This window comes from Lichenostomus cassidix, chromosome 21 (genome assembly GCF_008360975.1).
Source record: "Lichenostomus cassidix isolate B80296 chromosome 21, HeHo_3.0, whole genome shotgun sequence".
NCBI lineage: Eukaryota > Metazoa > Chordata > Aves > Passeriformes > Meliphagidae > Lichenostomus > Lichenostomus cassidix.
Genome location: NC_139501.1, coordinates 6,151,944 through 6,169,084, shown reverse-complemented (window position 1 = coordinate 6,169,084; position 17,141 = coordinate 6,151,944). Strand labels below are relative to the sequence as shown.

Genomic DNA, 17,141 nt, shown 5'->3' with positions numbered 1-17,141 from the left:
AAAATCAGGGGGAAAATGTTCCTGCACTCTGCTATCCCAAAAAATCCCTAAAAACCATGCTGGGATTTGGGAATTCCACAGATTTGGGAATATTTGGGGAGGGAAAGGGCAGGAATGGGGGTGGCAGATTTTGGTGGATATTCTCATTCCCATTCCTGGGGTTTTTTGGGATTTGGAATTACAAATCCAATTTTTTTTTTGAAAAACAGGGAATTTTTTGGATGGAAATTCCCCTTTCCATTCCTGTCTTTTTTGGGATTTGAGGTTACAAATCCAGTGATTTTTCTAAAAACAGAATTTTCTGGATGGAAATTCCCATTCCTGTTTTTTTGGGGTTAAAAATCCAATATTTTTTTTAAACCAGGGAATTTTCTAGAGGGAATAAAAGCAGCCTCATCCCACTGGGATAACCTATGGATTTCTGGGATTTCTGGATGGATTTGGGATCTGATTTGGGAAATTTTGGGGTGGGAAAAGGGCAGGAATGGGGTGACAGTTTTGGATGGATATTCTCAGTCCCATTCCCAGTTTTTTGGGGAAAAAAAAATCCAACAATGCATAAAAAATCGGGAATTTTAGAGCAGGAATAAAAGCAGGGAAGGGCAGGTGCCTCCCAGTGGGAAAACCTATGGAATCATGGATTTGGGGTGGAATTTTGGGAATGAGGCACAGGAAAAGGGGGGATTGCTGACCTAGGTGGGCTGTGAATTTGGGGTTAATTCTGGGATGGATTTGGGATGAATTTTGGGATGGATTTGGGATGGATTTTGGGATGGAATTTGGGAATTGCTGAGCTGGGCAGACCGTGGATCTCAGGATGGATTTGGGGTGAATTTTGGGATCAATTTGGGATGGATTCCAGGATGGAATTTGGGAATTGCTGACCTGGGCAGGCCGTGGATCTCGGGATGGGTTTGGGGTGAATTTTGGGATAGATTTGGGGTTGATTTAGGATGGATTTTGATGTAAATTTTTGGGAATCGCTGACCTGGGCAAGCTGTGGATCTTGAGATGGATTTGGGATGAATTTTGGGATAGATTTGGGAATTGCTGACCTGGGCAGGCCGGGGATCTCGAGATGGATTTGGGGTGAATTTGGGAATCACTGACCTGGGCAGGCCATGGATTTGGGGTGGATTTGGGGCACATTTCAGGTGGATTTGGGATGGATTTTTTGGGAATGAGGCACAGGAAAAGTGGGAATTGCTGACCTGGGCAGGCTGTGGATTTGAGATGAATTTTGGGATGAATTTGGGATGAATTTCGGGGTTGATTTGGGGTAGAATTTTGGGAATTGCTGACCTGGGCAGGCCGTGGATCTCTGCGTGGATTTGGGGTGGATTTGGGATGAATTTCAGGGTGAATTTTGGGGTAAATTTCAGGAATAGCTGACCTGGGCAGGCCACGGATTTTGGGATGGATTTGGGGTAGATTTGGATGAATTTAGGGTGGAATTTAGGTGATTTTTGGGAATAGCTGACCTGGGCTGGCCGCGGATTTGGGGTTAACTTTGGAGTGAATTTTGGGACAGATTTGGGATGGATTTGGGGTAAATTTGGGAACTGCTAACCTGGGCAGGCCATGGATTTGGGATAGATTTGGGGTGAATTTGGATGAATTTAGGGTGGATTTAGGATAGATTTTTGGGAATAGCTGACCTGGGCTGTCCGTGGATTTGGGGTTAATTTTAGGCTAGATTTGGGATGGATTTGGGATGGAATTCGGGAATAGCTGACCTGGGCTGACCTTGGATCTCAGGGTTAATTCTGGGATAGATTTCGGAATGGATTTGGGGTAAATTTTGGGGTGATTTTCGGGAATTGCTGACCTGGGCAAGCCATGGATTTGGGCTGAATTTTGGGATGGATTTGGGATGAATTTAGGGTGGATTTAGGATAGATTTTTGGGAATAGCTGACCTGGGCAGGCCATGGATCTCAGGGTTCATTTTAGGCTAGATTTGGGGTAAATCTGGGATGGAATTTGGGAATTGCTGACATGGGATGGCCATGGATCTCAGGATGAATTTGGGATGAATTTCGGGTGATTTCAGGGTGATTTTCAGGCATAGCTGACCTGGGCTGGCCATGGATCTCAGGGTAAATTCTGGAATAGGTTTCGGGATGGATTTGGGGTAAATTTGGGGCTGATTTTCAGGAATAGCTGTCCTAGGCTGGCCATGGATCTCAGGATGGATTTGGGGTAGATTTGGGATGAATTTAGGGTACATTTCAGGTGGATTTTAGGGTGATTTTTGGGCATAGCTGACCTGGGCTGGCCATGGATCTCGGGAAAGATTTGGGACGAATTTGGGATAGATTTGGGATGAATTTAGGGTGAATTTTGGGGTAAATTTCGGGAATTGCTGACCTGGGCAGGCCATGGATTTGGGGAGGATTTTGGGCTAAATTTTGGGGTGAATTTGGGATGAATTTCGGGGTAAATTTCAGGAACTGCTGACCTGGGCAGGCCATGGATCTCGGGATGGGTTTGGGGTGGATTTGGGATGAATTTTGGGATGAATTTGGGGTGAATTTCGGGTGAATTTCGGGTGTTTTTCGGGCATAGCTGACCTGCGCTGCCCGCAGCCGCCGCGCCTTGCTCCCCGCATCAACCGCGTTATTCCCGCCGGTAATTTCCCCGCGCAGCTCCAATTAACGCTCCCCGCTAATCACCCCGCTGCCGGTAATTAACCATTCCCGTTAATCACTGCCGAGCCCGAGGATCCCAGGCCGGAGAGCAGCAGGGAATGCTGGGATTTGGGAATTCATCATCACCATCATCTCCGCCCCTTCCTCCTCCTCCTCCTCCTCTTCCTCTGCCCGAGCTTTTCCTCCCGCGGAATTCCCAAATCCCAATGGTTTTTTGGGATTTATCGCTTTTGCCTTTAACCCTTGCGGTGCCGCCGGGGACAAACAAGGCGCCGAAAATCCCATTTCTTTAAGGAAAAAAAAAATCCCATTTATTCTGGCCCCAAAATTCCCTCTGTTTGCCCCCCAAAATCGCCTTCGCTTGGCCCCAAAAATCCCATTAATTTTCCCCAAAATGCCCTTGATTGGTCCCGAAGATCCCTTTCATCTTCCCCAATATCCCTCCTTTTATCAGTGGATTAAAAGCGGATTTTTCTGGGTGGGTGTTTGTTTTGTTTTGTTTTGTTTTGTTTTGTTTTGTTTTGTTTTTCCCTGGGAATTAAAGTGAATTTTCCTGGAGTTTTTCCTGGGCGTTAAAGTGATTTTTTCCTGGAGTTTTTCCTGGGAATTAACGTGCGTTTTCTGGGGGACTTTTTTGGGAATTGCAGTGAATTTTCTGGAGGGTTTTTCCTTGATAATTAAAATTATTTTTCTGGGTTTTTTCTCCCTGGAAATTAAATTTATTTTTCTGCAGTTTTTTCCTGGAAATCAAAGGGATTTTTCTGGAGTTTTTTCCTGGGAATTAAAGTGATTTTCCTAGTTTGGTTTTTTTTTTTTTAAATTGCATTTCCAAGCCTTCCCTCCCCATCCCAAAATCCCAGGATTTCCGAAGGGATGAAGGAAATGTTTCATCCCAAAATTCCAGGATTTTCCAGAGGGATTAATGGAACCTGCGGAGTGAGGATTCAGGGAGAAATCGCAGAGAATTCCCAGAGAAATCCTGGAGGATTCCCAGAGAAATCCCAAAGAAATTGAGGAGAAATCCCAGAGAATTCCCAGAGAAATCACAGAGGAATCCCAGAGAAATCGCAGAGAAAGTGTGGAGAAATCACGGAAAATTCCCAGAGAAATCATGGAGAAATCATGAAGAATTCCCGGAGAAATCCCAGAGAATCACTGGAGAATTCGTGGAGAAATCCCAGAAGAATCCCAGAGAAATCGTGGAGGAATCATGGAGGATTTCCAGAGAAATCCCAAAGAAATTGTGGAGAAATCACAGAGAAATCCCAGAGAATTCCTGCAGAAATTCCAGAGAATTCCCAGCGAAATTGCAGAGAAATCCCAGAGAATTCCAAAAGGAATAGTGGAGAAATAGCAGAGAAATCACAGAGGAATCCTGGAGGATACCTGGAGAAATCCTGGAGAAATTACAGAGAAATCACAGAAAATTCCCAGAGAAATCCTGGAGAAATCACAGAGAAATCCAGGAGGAATCCCAGAGCAATTCTGGAGAAATCATGAAGAAATCATGGAGAAATCCCAAAGAAATCGTGGAGAAATCACAGAGAAATCTCAAAGAAATCACAGAGAATTCCCAGAGAAATCCCAGAGAATTCCAAGAAGAATCATGGAGAAATAGCAGAGGAATCCTGGAGGAATCCCAGAGCCATCCTGGAGGAATCCCAGAGAAAGTGTGGAGAAATCACAGAGAATTCCCGGAGAAATCATGGAGAAATCCCAAAGAAATCGTGGAGAAACCGTGAAGAAATCACTAGGAAATCTCAAAGAAATCACGGAGAAATCCTGGATGAATCCCAGTGAAATTACAGAGAAATCCCAGAGAATTCCTGCAGAAATTCCGGAGAATTCCCAGAGAAATCCTGGAGAAATCACAGAGAAATCCAGGAGGAATCCCAGAGCAATTCTGGAGAAATCATGGAGAAATCCCAAAGAAATCATGAAGAAATCACAGAGAATTCCCAGAGAAATCCTGCAGAAATTCCAGAGAAATGCCAGAGAATTCCCGGAGAAATCCCAGCAGAATCCCGGAGGAATCCTGGAGAATTCCCGGAGGATTTCCAGCGAATTCCCGCAGAATTCCAGCTCTCCCAGCCCCCCGGAGTTTCCCCATCCCGACAAACTCACCAGGATCGGGAGGCTCAGAGCTCCGCAGGTTGGGCTGGGCGGGGCTGAGCTCCGGCCGAGCCTGAAATTCCATGGAATCATTCCAAGGATTCCTTCCTTCATCCCAGAATCCAGCGGTGAGCCGGGAAATCCGGGAATATTGGGGTTGGGGAGGAGAAATCCCCCGGGAAATCGTATTGGAAATCGATAAAATGTTGGATTTAGGGATGAAAAATCCTCCCAGGAAATCCAGGAAATCCAATGATTTAGGGATGAAAAATCTCCCGGGAAATCCAGAAAAATCTCCCAGGAAATCCAGGATTTAGAGATGAAAAATCTCCCTGAGAAATTATATTGGAAATCGATAAAATATTGAATTTGGGGATGAAAAATCCCCCCAGAAATTCAGGAAATATTAGATTTATGGATGAGAAATTCCCCTAGGAAATCCAGAAATTGGGTTTTGGGATGAGAAATCTCCAGGGAAATCCGGGAAATATTGGATTTAAGGATGAAAAATCCCCCTGGAAATTCAGGAAATATTGTATTTATAGATGAAATGGGAAATGCAGGAAATACTGGATTTGGGGGTGAAAAATCTCTGTGGGAAATCATATTGGAAATCCATGAAATATTGGCTTTATGGATGAGAAATCCCCCAGGAGATCATATTGGAAATCAATAAAATATTGGATTCATGGATGGAAAATCCCCCCAGGAAAACCAGGAAATATTTGATTTAGGGATGAAAAATCCCCCCAGGAAATCGATAAAATATTGGGTTTGGGGATGAGGGATCCCCCAGGATTGGCTCCTCTGCCAGGCAGGAAATATTCCCAAAAATCCCCTTTTCCACAGGGTTTTCCCACTCAGATCTGAGGGTTCAGGGGGGTTTGGGGAAATTCCAGGTGTTTCCAGGCTGAGGAAAAGGTCAGCGAGGTGGGTTGGATCAGGCAGGGGAAATTTGGGATGAGGAGCTCGGGAGGAGGTGCCCAGGGGTTGGATTTGGCCTGGGGATCTGGGAATTTGGGGAATTGTAGGGTGAGGAGCCTGGGATGGATCCAGGGTCAGATTTGGCCTGTGTATCCTGGATCCAGGGAATTTTGGGATGCAGAGCCTGGGATGAGGTCCCAGGGTCAGACCCCACGTGTGGATCCAGGAATTCTGGCTATTTTGGGATGCAGAGCCCGGGATGAGGTCCCAGGGTCAGATTTGGCCTATGGATCCTGGATGCAGGGAATTAGGGAATGCACAGCCCAGGATGGATGCAGGGAATTAGGGAATGCAGAGCCCACAGTGAGGTCCCAGGGTCAGCTCCCACCTGTGGATCCAGGGAATTTCAGGATGCAGAGCTCAGGATGAAGTCCCAGGGTTGGATTTGACCTGTGGATCCTGGGAATTCCAGGAATTTCGGGATGCAGAGCTCAGGATGAGGTCCCACCTGTGGATCCTGGATTCAGGGAATTCGGGGATGCAGAGCCCAGGATGAGGTCCCACCTGTGGATTCAGTGAATTTTGGGATGCAGAGCCCAGGATGAGGTCCCACCTGCAGATCCACTGCTGCTGCTCCCCTGGCAATGAGCTCTGCTGGAGCCAAGGCTGGCAGCTGCTCTGGGCTGCAGGTGCTGCTGGTGCAGGGAATCAGCAATGCATGGGATCAGCAATCCATGGGATCAGCAATCCACGGGATCAGCAATCTGTGGGATCAACAATCCATGGGATCAGCAATGCATGGGATCAGCAATCTGTGGGATCAACAATGCATGATCAAGCAATCCGTGGGATCAATCAATCCATCCAGGGAATCAATCAGTCCAGGGGCTCTGCAATCCAGGGAATCAGCAATCCATGGGATCAGTCAATCCATGGGATCAGTAATCCAGGGAATGAATCAATCCATGGGATCAAGCAATCCAGGGGATCAAGCAATCCAGAGGATCAATCAATCAATCCACGGGACCAACAATCCAGGGGATCAATCAATCCAGGGGATCAGCAATCCATGGGATCAATCACTCCACAGGATCAATCACTGCACGGGATGAATCCATGGGAACGCTCAGGAGGCTCCAGCAGCCCTGGATGCAGCTCAGCCCAGCCCAGCCCAGCCCAGCCCAGCTCAGCTCCAGCCCCAGTCCAGCCGGCAGGACAGGTCCGGGCAGGGCAGGGCAGGGAGGGCAGGGTAAGGCAGGGTAAGGCAGGGTAAGACAGGCACAGCCCAGGAGGGCAGAGCTGCTCTGGGTTGGAATTCATTTCCTTGTTGGGCTGGGTTGGGTTGGGTTTGGTTTTCTATTCGTACCTGGATTTGTCATTCTGCTCATTGCCGGGTTTGTTCGGATTATTTGTATTTTTGTATGAAACTTTATATGAATTTTTATGTGTTTTTATTTATGTTTACATTTATGCTTACATTAATACATTTCTATTTCTACTTCTATTTCTATTTACATATTTATACACTTATATATTTACATGTATATTTCATATTTACATTTATGCCTCCACCTATACATTTACATGTACACCTATATTGATATTTATTCTTATATTTATATTTACATCAACATACTTAAACTTACATCTACATTGATAGTTATAGTTACATTTTTAGTGATATTTATTTTTATATTTCCATTTGTGTTTACACTTACACTTACAATAATATTCACATTTCTATATCTATTTCTGTTTTCATGCTTATATACTAACATACTTTTATATGTATACTTTATATTTATATTTATATTTACATCTGTATGTATTTAAACTTGTACCTGTATTTATATTTATGCTAACATTTGTAAGTATATTTATATTTACAGCTGTAGCTGTACTTATAGCTGTATTTATTAATGATATCTATATTTACATTTATATTTGTACCTATATCCATATATCTAGATTTATATCTATATTTGTATTTATATTGCTTATATTTATATTTATATTTGTAGTTATATCTACATATTTAGATTTCCATCTATATTCATACTTATAGTTACATTTTTACTTACACTTGTATCTTTATTTCTTTTCATATTTATATTCCTATTGGTATTTATATTTTACCTGTATGTATATATTTAGACTTACACCTGTATTTGTATTTATACTTACATTTATACTCATATATTATTATATATATGAGCATAATATATGAATATAAATATGAATATAAGTATAAATGTGAATGTAAGTATCACATTTATACTTACAGTCACATTTATATTCATATTAGTATTTTTTTTTTCTTTAAGTGCATTTGTATAAATTTTCTGGGCTCCCTGTGGTTTATATACTTTTCCATGGTCACTATATTTGTATATTTCTATATTTTCTGTAGGTTTGTATTTTATATTTATTTCTGTGGAGTTGATCTGTGCTTGTGCTTTACAGATTTACTTCACTTTGTTTGGTTTATATATTTACATATCTATATTTATATATTTATATATTTACATATTTATACATTTATATATTTATATATTTATATATTTATATAACTATATAGCTGTGTATTCTATATATCTTAATAAGTTTACATACTTACACATTTCTGTATTTTTATATTTGATCTATTTTACGTGGTTCCCACATTTGTTTCTATTTTGTATATTTTTATTCATATTTCCATGGTTTATATATTTCACATCTTATATTTCCGTTTTTCATAGATCTTTTTTCAATGTATTTTCAAGTTTTCTATACTTTTATATTTTCTCTATTTTGATGCCTTTTATCAATTCTGTTTTATCTATATTATCTATTTTCCTATTTTATACATCTCACACGTTTTATAAATTTAATTCATGTTTCATGTATCTAATTTACATTTCTACATTCAGCTATTTAATATTAATTAACATTTACATCTCTAACGTATTTAACTTATAAAATCATACATTTCCAACCTTCCCATGTTGCATATTTTTATATTTCATACCTGGTTGTGTGTTTAATATCTTCAGAGATTTAATTATTTTTGGTTTTGTGAGTTTAACACTTCATTTTCCACGAAACAGATAAAATAGACAAATATTACACTTATTTATTAGATCTTTATTCTATTATTATAAATGGTATATTACATATTTCTGTACTTAATCCATAAAAAAATAAAGAATTTCTAAGTCTGCTGCACATTTTTATATATCCAATATATTCCCTATTTCCCTATATTGACTGTATTGATGTACATTATCTATTTCTATATTTTACAAATGTGAAAGTATTTTGCATTTTATACGTTTTAATTTCTCTTTTCTTAATTTCCCATATTTTATAACTTCCAATCCATTTCCCATCTTTCCACAAATTTCCATTCCCATGGATTCCCCAACCTCCATTTATCCTCATTTCTTTCCATTTCAATACACATTTTTAAATTATTCTAAATGTTCTACATTTAATAATTGAAATCATTTTATAATTATTTCGTATTTGTTCTTAATTCTTATCAATATCAGATAGAAACACTAAAAATATATTCTCTGGTAGAAACACAATGATTTCAATATGTTCACATTCAATTATATGCATTGAATTAATTTGTAACTAATTAAATGGAACTCTAATAAAATTCTATTGAACTTCTGTAATTATTAAAATTCTACTGAACTTCTGTAATTTTAATAAAACAGAATTTTAATTCAATTAATAAATTCCATCATGAATTATTTCTCAAAACCCAACACTTTCCCATGGATATTTGCATTTAATAACAACACAGAATTAATTAGCAGAACTCCATTAATATTCATTTTCCACATTAATTATCGCCTTGATTAGCTCATTGTACCTCCATGGCCATTTCCATGAATCCATGGATTCCATGGATGCAATTCCAGGGATTTCTGGATGGGAATGGAGGGAGGAACACTGCTGGATCCTCCATGGAAAACCTCAGGAAAACTGCGGGAAAACTTCTCCAGGGATTGAATCCTCCTTAGGAAAACTTCAGGAAAACTTCTCCAGGAATTGGATCCTCCCTGGAAAATTCTGGAAAACTTCTCCAGGAATCGGATCCTCCCAAGGAAAACTTCAGGAATTGGATCCTCCCTGGAAAATCTCAGGAAAACATTGGGAAAAGTTCTCCAGGGATTGGATCCTCACTTGGAAAACCTCTGGAAAACTTCAGGAATCCTCCCTGGAAAATGGTGGGAAAACTCCAGGAATTGGATCTTCTCCTGGAAAACTCTCAGGAAAACTTCAGGGATTGGATCCTCCACTGGAAAATTCTAGAAAACTTCTCCAGGAATTGGGTCCTCCCAAGGAAAACTTCGGGAATTGGATCCTCCCTGGAAAATCTTGGGAAAACTCCAGGAATTGGATTCTCTCTAGGAAAACTTGGGAAAAGTTCTCCAGGGATTGGATCCTCTCCTGGAAAACTTTGGGAAAACTCCAAGAATTGGATCTTTTCCTGGAAAACCTCAGGAAAACTTCAGGGATTGAATCCTCCTTAGGAAAACTTCAGGAAAACTTCTCCAGGAATTGGATCCTTCCTGGAAAATTTTGGGAAAACTGTAGGAAAACTTCTCCAGGAATTGGATCCTCCCTGGAAAATTTCAAGAAAACTTCAGGAATTGGATCCTGCCCTGGAAAATTTGGGAAAACCTCCAGGGATTGGATCCTCCACTGGAAAACTTTGGGAAAACTTCAGGAATTTCATCCTGCCCTGGAAAACTTCAGGGATTGAACCCTCCTTAGGAAAAACTTGGGAAAACTTCTCCCAGAATTGGATCCTCTCTTGGAAAAGTTTGGGAAAACCTCAGGGAAACTTCAGGGATTGCATTCTCTTCTGGAAAATTTGGGAAAACTTCTCCAGGGATTGGATCCTCCACTGGAAAATTCCAGAAAAGTTCTCCAGGAATTGGATCCTCCCTGGAAAACCTCAGGAAAACTCCCCCAGGGATTGCCCAGCTTTTCCAGAGGGCTTTGTGGAGAGGTTTTTAATGGAATATCTGGATTTTTCCAGAAATCCTTGGAGTTGTGGGGTGCAGCCCCCTGGGAAGCTTCAGAGCTCCTTTCCCGAGAGGTTTCCCAACTTTTCCAGAGGTTTTTTAGGGAATTCCTCCCAGATTTTGCTCCCCAGGAATTCCCAGCCGGGAGAAAATCCGGGATGGAGCTCTGGGATCGCTGGGATGCAGCAGAGCAGCTGGGCTGGGCTGATCCAGCTTTTCCAACCCCAAATTCCCGAGGATTTCCAACCCCAAATCCCTGGGGAGTTGTGTGGAGCTGAAATTCCAGCTCATCCTCTGCTCCTTCTGCAGCGAATTCCCAGGAAATTCCCAGAAATTCCCAAAATTTCCCAGCAAATTCCCAGCAAAACCCTTCCAAGGCAGGCCTCAGCTGCATCCCATCCTGCAGGAAATCCTTGGGAAAATGGGAAAATCCCACATTTGTGTCACCTGGAGCTGCAGCTGGGATGGGAAAGGGCTGGGATGGAGCTCATCCTGAACCCATGGATCCCACAAATCTTATCCTGAATCCCACTGATCCCACCCTGAACCCATGGCTTTGATCCTGATCCCAATTCAAATCCCAATCCCAATTCTGATTCCCATCCCAATCCCAATCCCCATTCCCAGGCTGCTCCCAAGGCCTCTGTCTCCCAGGATTTCATCACAGGCTCCTGCTGCAATTCCCCATTCCCAGAGATCCCAGATATCCAGGGATACCCCAAATCCCTCATTCCCAGAGATCCTCATCCCATGGGATATCCTAAATCCCCCAATCCCAGAGATCCCAAATATCCCAGGATCCCCAAATCCCCCTTTCCCAAAGATCCCCATCCCATGGGATACAAATCCATTGTACCCAAAGATCCCAAATATCCCAGGATCCCCCAAATTCCCCTTTCCTAAAGATGCCAAATACCCAGGGAAACCCCAAATCTCCCATTCCCAGAGATCCACATCCCTAGGAACACCCTAAATATCCCCATCCCATGGGATACCCCAAATTCCTCATTCCCAATGAGCCCAAATACCCAGGGATACCCCAAATCCCCCATTCCCAAAAATCCTCATCCCCAGGATTCAAATCCCCCATTCCCAGAGATCCCAAATATCCCAGGATCCTCAAAATCCCCCATTTCCAGAGATCCCCATCCCTAAGGATATAAATTCCCCTTTCCCAGAGATCCCAAATATCCAAGGATTCAATTCACCCACTCCCAGAAATCCCAGATATCCCAGGATCCCCAAATCCTTCTTTCCTAAAGATCTCCATCCCCAAGGATACGAATCTCCCATTCCCAGAGATCCCAAATATCCCAGGATCCCCAAAATCCCCCATTCCCAAAAATCCCCATCCCATGGGATACAAATCCCCCATTCCCAGAGATCCCAAATCCCCAGGGATTCAAATCCCCCTTTCCCAAAAATCCCAAATATCCAAGGATTCAAATCCCCCATTCCCAGAAATCCCAGATATCCCAGGGATCCCCAAATCCTCCTTTCCCAAAAATCCCCATCCCATGGGATTCAAATCCCCCTTTCCCAAAGATCTCAAATATCCAGGATCCCCAAAACCCCCCATTCCCAAAAATCCCCACCCCATGGGATACAAATCCCTCATTCCCAGAGATCCCAAATCCCCAGGATCCCCCAAATCTCCCATTCCCAGAGATCCTCATCCCTAGGAATACCCTAAATATCCTCATCCCATGGGATCCCCCTTTCCCGAAGATCCCAAATACCCAGGAATTCAAATCCCCCTTTCCCAGAAATCCAAATATCCCAGGATCCCCAAAATCTCCCATTCCCAGAGATCCCCATCCCTAAGGATATAAATTCCCCATTCCCAGAGATCCCAAATATCCAAGGATCCCCCAAATCCCCCTTTCCCAAATCCCCCATTCCCAGAGATCCCAAATCCCCACGGATTCAAATCCCCCTTTCCCAAAAATCCCAAATATCCAAGGATTCAAATGCCCCATTCCCAGAAATCCCAGATATCCCAGGATCCCCAAATCCTCCTTTCCCAAAAATGCCCATCCCCAGGGATCCCCAAAATCCCCCATTCCCAAAAATCCCCATCCCATGGGATACAAATCCCTCATTCCCAGAGATCCCAAATCCCCAGGATCCCCCAAATCCCCCTTTCCCAAAGATCCCAAATATCCAAGGATTCAAATTACCCATTCCCAGAAATCCCAGATATCCCAGGATCCCCAAATCCTCCTTTCCCAAAGATCTCCATCCCATGGGATTCAAATCCCCCTTTCCCAAAGATCTCAAATATCCAGGATCCCCCAAATCCCCCATTTTCAAATATTCCCATCCCTAAGGATACAAATCTCCCATTCCCAAAGATCCCAAATATCCCAGGATCCCTCTAATTCCCCTTTCCCAAATCCTCCATTCCCAGAGATCCCAAATATCCAAGAATTCAAATTACCCATTCTCAGAAATCCCAGATATCCCAGGATCCCCAAATCCTCCTTTCCCAAAGATCTCCATCCCCAGGGATTCAAATCTCCCTTTCCCAAAGATCCCAGAATACCCCAGGATCCCCCAAATCCCCCTTTCCCAGAGTTCCCAAATCCCCCAATCCAGGCCCAGCCTCTCGGGGTTATTTGGGGTGAGCCTCTCCCATCCCAGCCTCCTCAGCAATCAGCCGGAAAATCCAGTTTTTCCATATCCCAGGAAATTCCGGTTTCACTCCAGGCCTGCCCTGACCCATCCCCAACAGTTCCCATCATGCTCCCTATAAAACCAGCCGGGATTTTGGGGGAAAAATCCCATTTTTAGGGATCGGCAGGGCTTTGTTCCCACCCCGTTCCCATGGAAATCCTGGGGAAAAACTGAAATCCTGGGAAAAAAAACTGAAATCCTAGGAAAGCCCTAAAATCCTGGAAAAGCCCTAAATCTGAATTTCCCCTCGGCTGCTCCTGGAGGTGATGCTGGGATGTTCCAGGGATAATTCCGTGAGTAATAAATCCATTTTTAGGGGATTTTAACTCGTTTTTCCTTCATCCTGAGGTTTTTCCTGGGTTTTTTTTTGGGATTTGGGGGGTTTGGGGCCAGAATTCCGTGGGGTTTGTATCCTGAAATTGCATCATCCCTCGGGATTGCGTCAGGCTTGGGAAAAGGCTTGGAGATATTCCAGATTTATCCTAAATCCCAAAGGAAATCGATCTTTGGATAGATTTGGGTGTTATCTGAAAATCGGATATTCCAGATTTATCCCAAACATTCCAAATTTATCCCAAACATTTCAGATTTATCCCAAATCCCAAAGGCAGCACAAATCCCCCATTGTGCGAAATCCTTCCTCGCAATAAAGGGAATTTTCTCCTGGTTAAAAAAAAATGGAATTTTGGGAGTCAGGGGGGAAAAATGGCAATTTATGTTTATTTTTTGGGAAAAACTCGCTTTTTAATGTGTGTGTTTGATTTTGGGTTGGAAAAGTTGGGATGAAGGGAATATTTCCATTTATTTCTGAGGAAAATTCGCTTTAATTTTGGGTGGAAAACTTGGAATCGAGGGAATATTGGAATATTTCCATTTATTTCTTGGGAAAAAATCCACTTTTTAATGTGTGCATTTGATTTTGGGTTGGAAAACTTGGAATAATGGGAATATTTCTATTTATTTATGTGAAAAAATCCACTTTTTAATACATGCATTTGATTGTTGGGTGGAAAAGTTGGAATGAAGGGAATATTTCCATTTATTTATGGAAAAAAATCTACTTTTTAATGTGTGCATTTGATTTTGGGTGGAAAAGTTGGAATGAAGGGAATATTTCCATTTATTTCTGGGGAAAAATCCACTTTAATTTTGGGTGGAAAACTTGAAAGGAAGAAATAAATTTCCATTTATTTCTGGAAAAAATCCATTTTTTAATGTGTGCATTTAATTTTGGGGTGGAAAACTTGGAATGAAGGGAATAGGAGCCTTGATTTTTTTGGGAAAACCTTGGAAATAAAGGCAATAAAGTGGATTTATTTCTTGGAAAAATTCACTTTTAAATATATACATTTATTTCGGGGTGGAAAACTTGGAATCAAGGGAGTATTTCCATTTATTTCTTGGGAAAAATCCACTTTTTAATGTGTGCATTTAATTTGGTGTGGAAAACCTGGAATGAAGGGAATATTTGCATTTATTTCTGGGAAAAATCCTTTTAATTTTGGGTGTAAAACTTGGAATCACAGGGATATTTCCATTTATTTCTGGGAAAAATCCATTTTTTAAAGTGTGCATTTGATTTGGGGTGGAAAACTTGAAATCATGGGAACATTTCCATTTATTTTTCAGGAGAAAATCCACTTTTAAATGTGGCATTTAATTTTGGGGTGTAAAACTTGAAATGGTGGGAATATTTCCATTTATTTCTGGAAAAAATCCATTTTTTAATGTGTGCATTTAGTTTGGAGGTGAAAAATTCGGAATGAAGGGAATAGGAATTGGTTTTTTGGGAAACCCTTGGAAATAAAGGCAATAAAGTGGATTTATTTCTTGGAAAAATCCACTTTTAAATATGTAAACTTATTTTGGGGTGGAACACTTGAATCAAGGGAGGATTTCCATTTATTTCTTGGGAAAAATCCTTTTAATTTTGGGTGGAAAACTTAGAATCACGGGAATATTTCCATTTATTTCTTGAAAAAATCCACTTTTTAATGTGTGCATCTGATTTGGAGTGGAAAACCTGGAATGAAGGGAATATTTCCATTTATTTCTGGGAAAAATCCACTTTATTTTGGGTGTAATACTTGGAATCAAGGGAATATTTCCATTTATTTCTTGGGAAAAATCCACTTTTTAAAGTGTGCATTTGATTTTGGGGTGGAAAACTTGGAATGAAGGAAATATTTCCATTTATTTCTCAGGAAAAATCCACTTTTCAATGTGTGCATTTAAATTTTTTTTTGGAGGGGAAAAACCCTTTGGAATAAAGGAATTTATTTGGGGGCAAAAGCTGTTTGGGAATGTGGAGGTTTATTTTTTGGGGGGAAAAAAACTTTGGAATAAATGAATTTAATTTGGGAGGAAAGAAATCCTTGGCTTCATGTGGATTTATTATTTTGGGGAAGAAATCTTTTGGAAAAAGCAAATTTAAGTTTGGGAGTAAAAACAAAAATCTTTGGCTAAATGTGGATTTATTTTGGATGAAATCCTTTGGAATTTGAGAATTTCATTTTGGGAGGAAAAAAAAATCCTTGGAAAAAGTGGATTTAATTTGTTGGGAAAAATATCTTTGGCTCAATATGCTTTTATTTTTTTTGGGGGGGAACCCATTTGGAATCAGAAAATTTAATTTTTTGGGGAAAAAAACCCTTTTGGAATAAGTGAATTTAATTTTGGGGCGAAAAAAAACCCTTTGAAATCAATTAATTTAATTTGGGGAAGTAAAAATAAATCCTTGAAAATACACATTTCTTTATTGGGAAGAAACCCTTTGAAATAAAAGAACTTCAGGAGAGGAAAAATGCTTGAAAATGTGCATTTATTTTTGGGGAAGAAACCCTTTGGAGTAAGAGAATTTAATTTTGGGGGAGAAAAAAATCCTTAAAAATGTGCATTTATTGTTTGGGAAGAAACCCTTTGGAATAAAAGAACATAATTTGGGGGAGAAAAAAAAATCCTTGAAAATACGTATTTATTTTTTGGGAACAAACCCTTTCAAAAAAAAAAAAAAAAAAACCAAAAACACACAATTGGGAACAAACCCTTTGAAATCCTTGAATTTCCTCCCTACGGCCAACGCAATAAATGCACTACACCCATTTTTCCTTGGGAAAAAACTCACCTTTCCCAAATCCTAAATTCCTAATTCCCCTAATGGATTCCCTTCCCAAATTTCCCCAATTTCCCAAATTTTCTTTTCTAAAAAAAAAAAAAAAGGGAAAAAGAAGAAAAAAAAACAACTACTCACCTTCCCAAATCCTAAATTCCTAATTCCTAATGGATTCCCTTCCCAAATTTCCCAATTTCCCAAATTTTCTTCCAAAAAAAAAAAAAAAAAAAAAAGGGAAAAAAAGAAAAAAAAAAAAAAACCCTCACCTTTCCCAAATCCTAAATTCATTCCTAATTCCCCCAATGGATTCCCTTCCCAAATTTGCCCAATTTCCCAAATTTTCTCTTCCCAAAAAAAAAAAAAAGGGAAAAAAAAGAAAAAGAAAAAAAAAAACCCAACAACTCACCTTTCCCAAATCCTAAATTCCTAATTCCCCCAATGGATTCCCTTCCCAAATTTCCCCAATTTCCCAAATTTTCTCTTCCAAAAAAAAAAAAAGGGAAAAAAAAGAAAAGAAAAAGAAAAAAAGAAAAAGAAAAAACCACCAAAAACCCCAAAAATCACACCAACAAACAAACAAAAAAAGGGGAAAAAAACCCAAAAAAATCCCCAAAACAACGAAACAAAAAAAACCCCAAAA

The 17,141-nt window shown here is 40.7% G+C and overlaps 1 protein-coding gene and 1 long non-coding RNA gene across 12 annotated transcripts in view; both read right to left on the bottom strand.

Moving 5' to 3' along the window:
• Positions 1-2,786, bottom strand: part of ARHGEF10L (Rho guanine nucleotide exchange factor 10 like) — a 46,588-nt gene extending 43,802 nt beyond the window's left edge. For 3 of the 11 annotated variants that reach the window (XM_085080287.1, XM_085080288.1, XM_085080289.1), the window contains exon 1: positions 2,573-2,783. The gene's annotated coding sequence lies outside the window, so the exon portion shown is untranslated. Of the gene's footprint in view, positions 1-2,572 lie in introns of all 11 variants that reach the window. The other 8 variants (XM_085080293.1, XM_085080291.1, XM_085080299.1 and 5 more) reach the window with 7 other exon arrangements.
• A 6,005-nt stretch (positions 2,787-8,791) lies between these two features.
• LOC146428401 (uncharacterized) lies at positions 8,792-11,248 on the bottom strand. Its single transcript, XR_014856146.1, has 2 exons — positions 10,408-11,248; positions 8,792-10,366 (listed from the first exon to the last, which is right to left on the bottom strand). It is a non-coding gene; the product is annotated as an uncharacterized LOC146428401 (long non-coding RNA).
• Between the last annotated feature and the right edge of the window lie 5,893 nt (positions 11,249-17,141).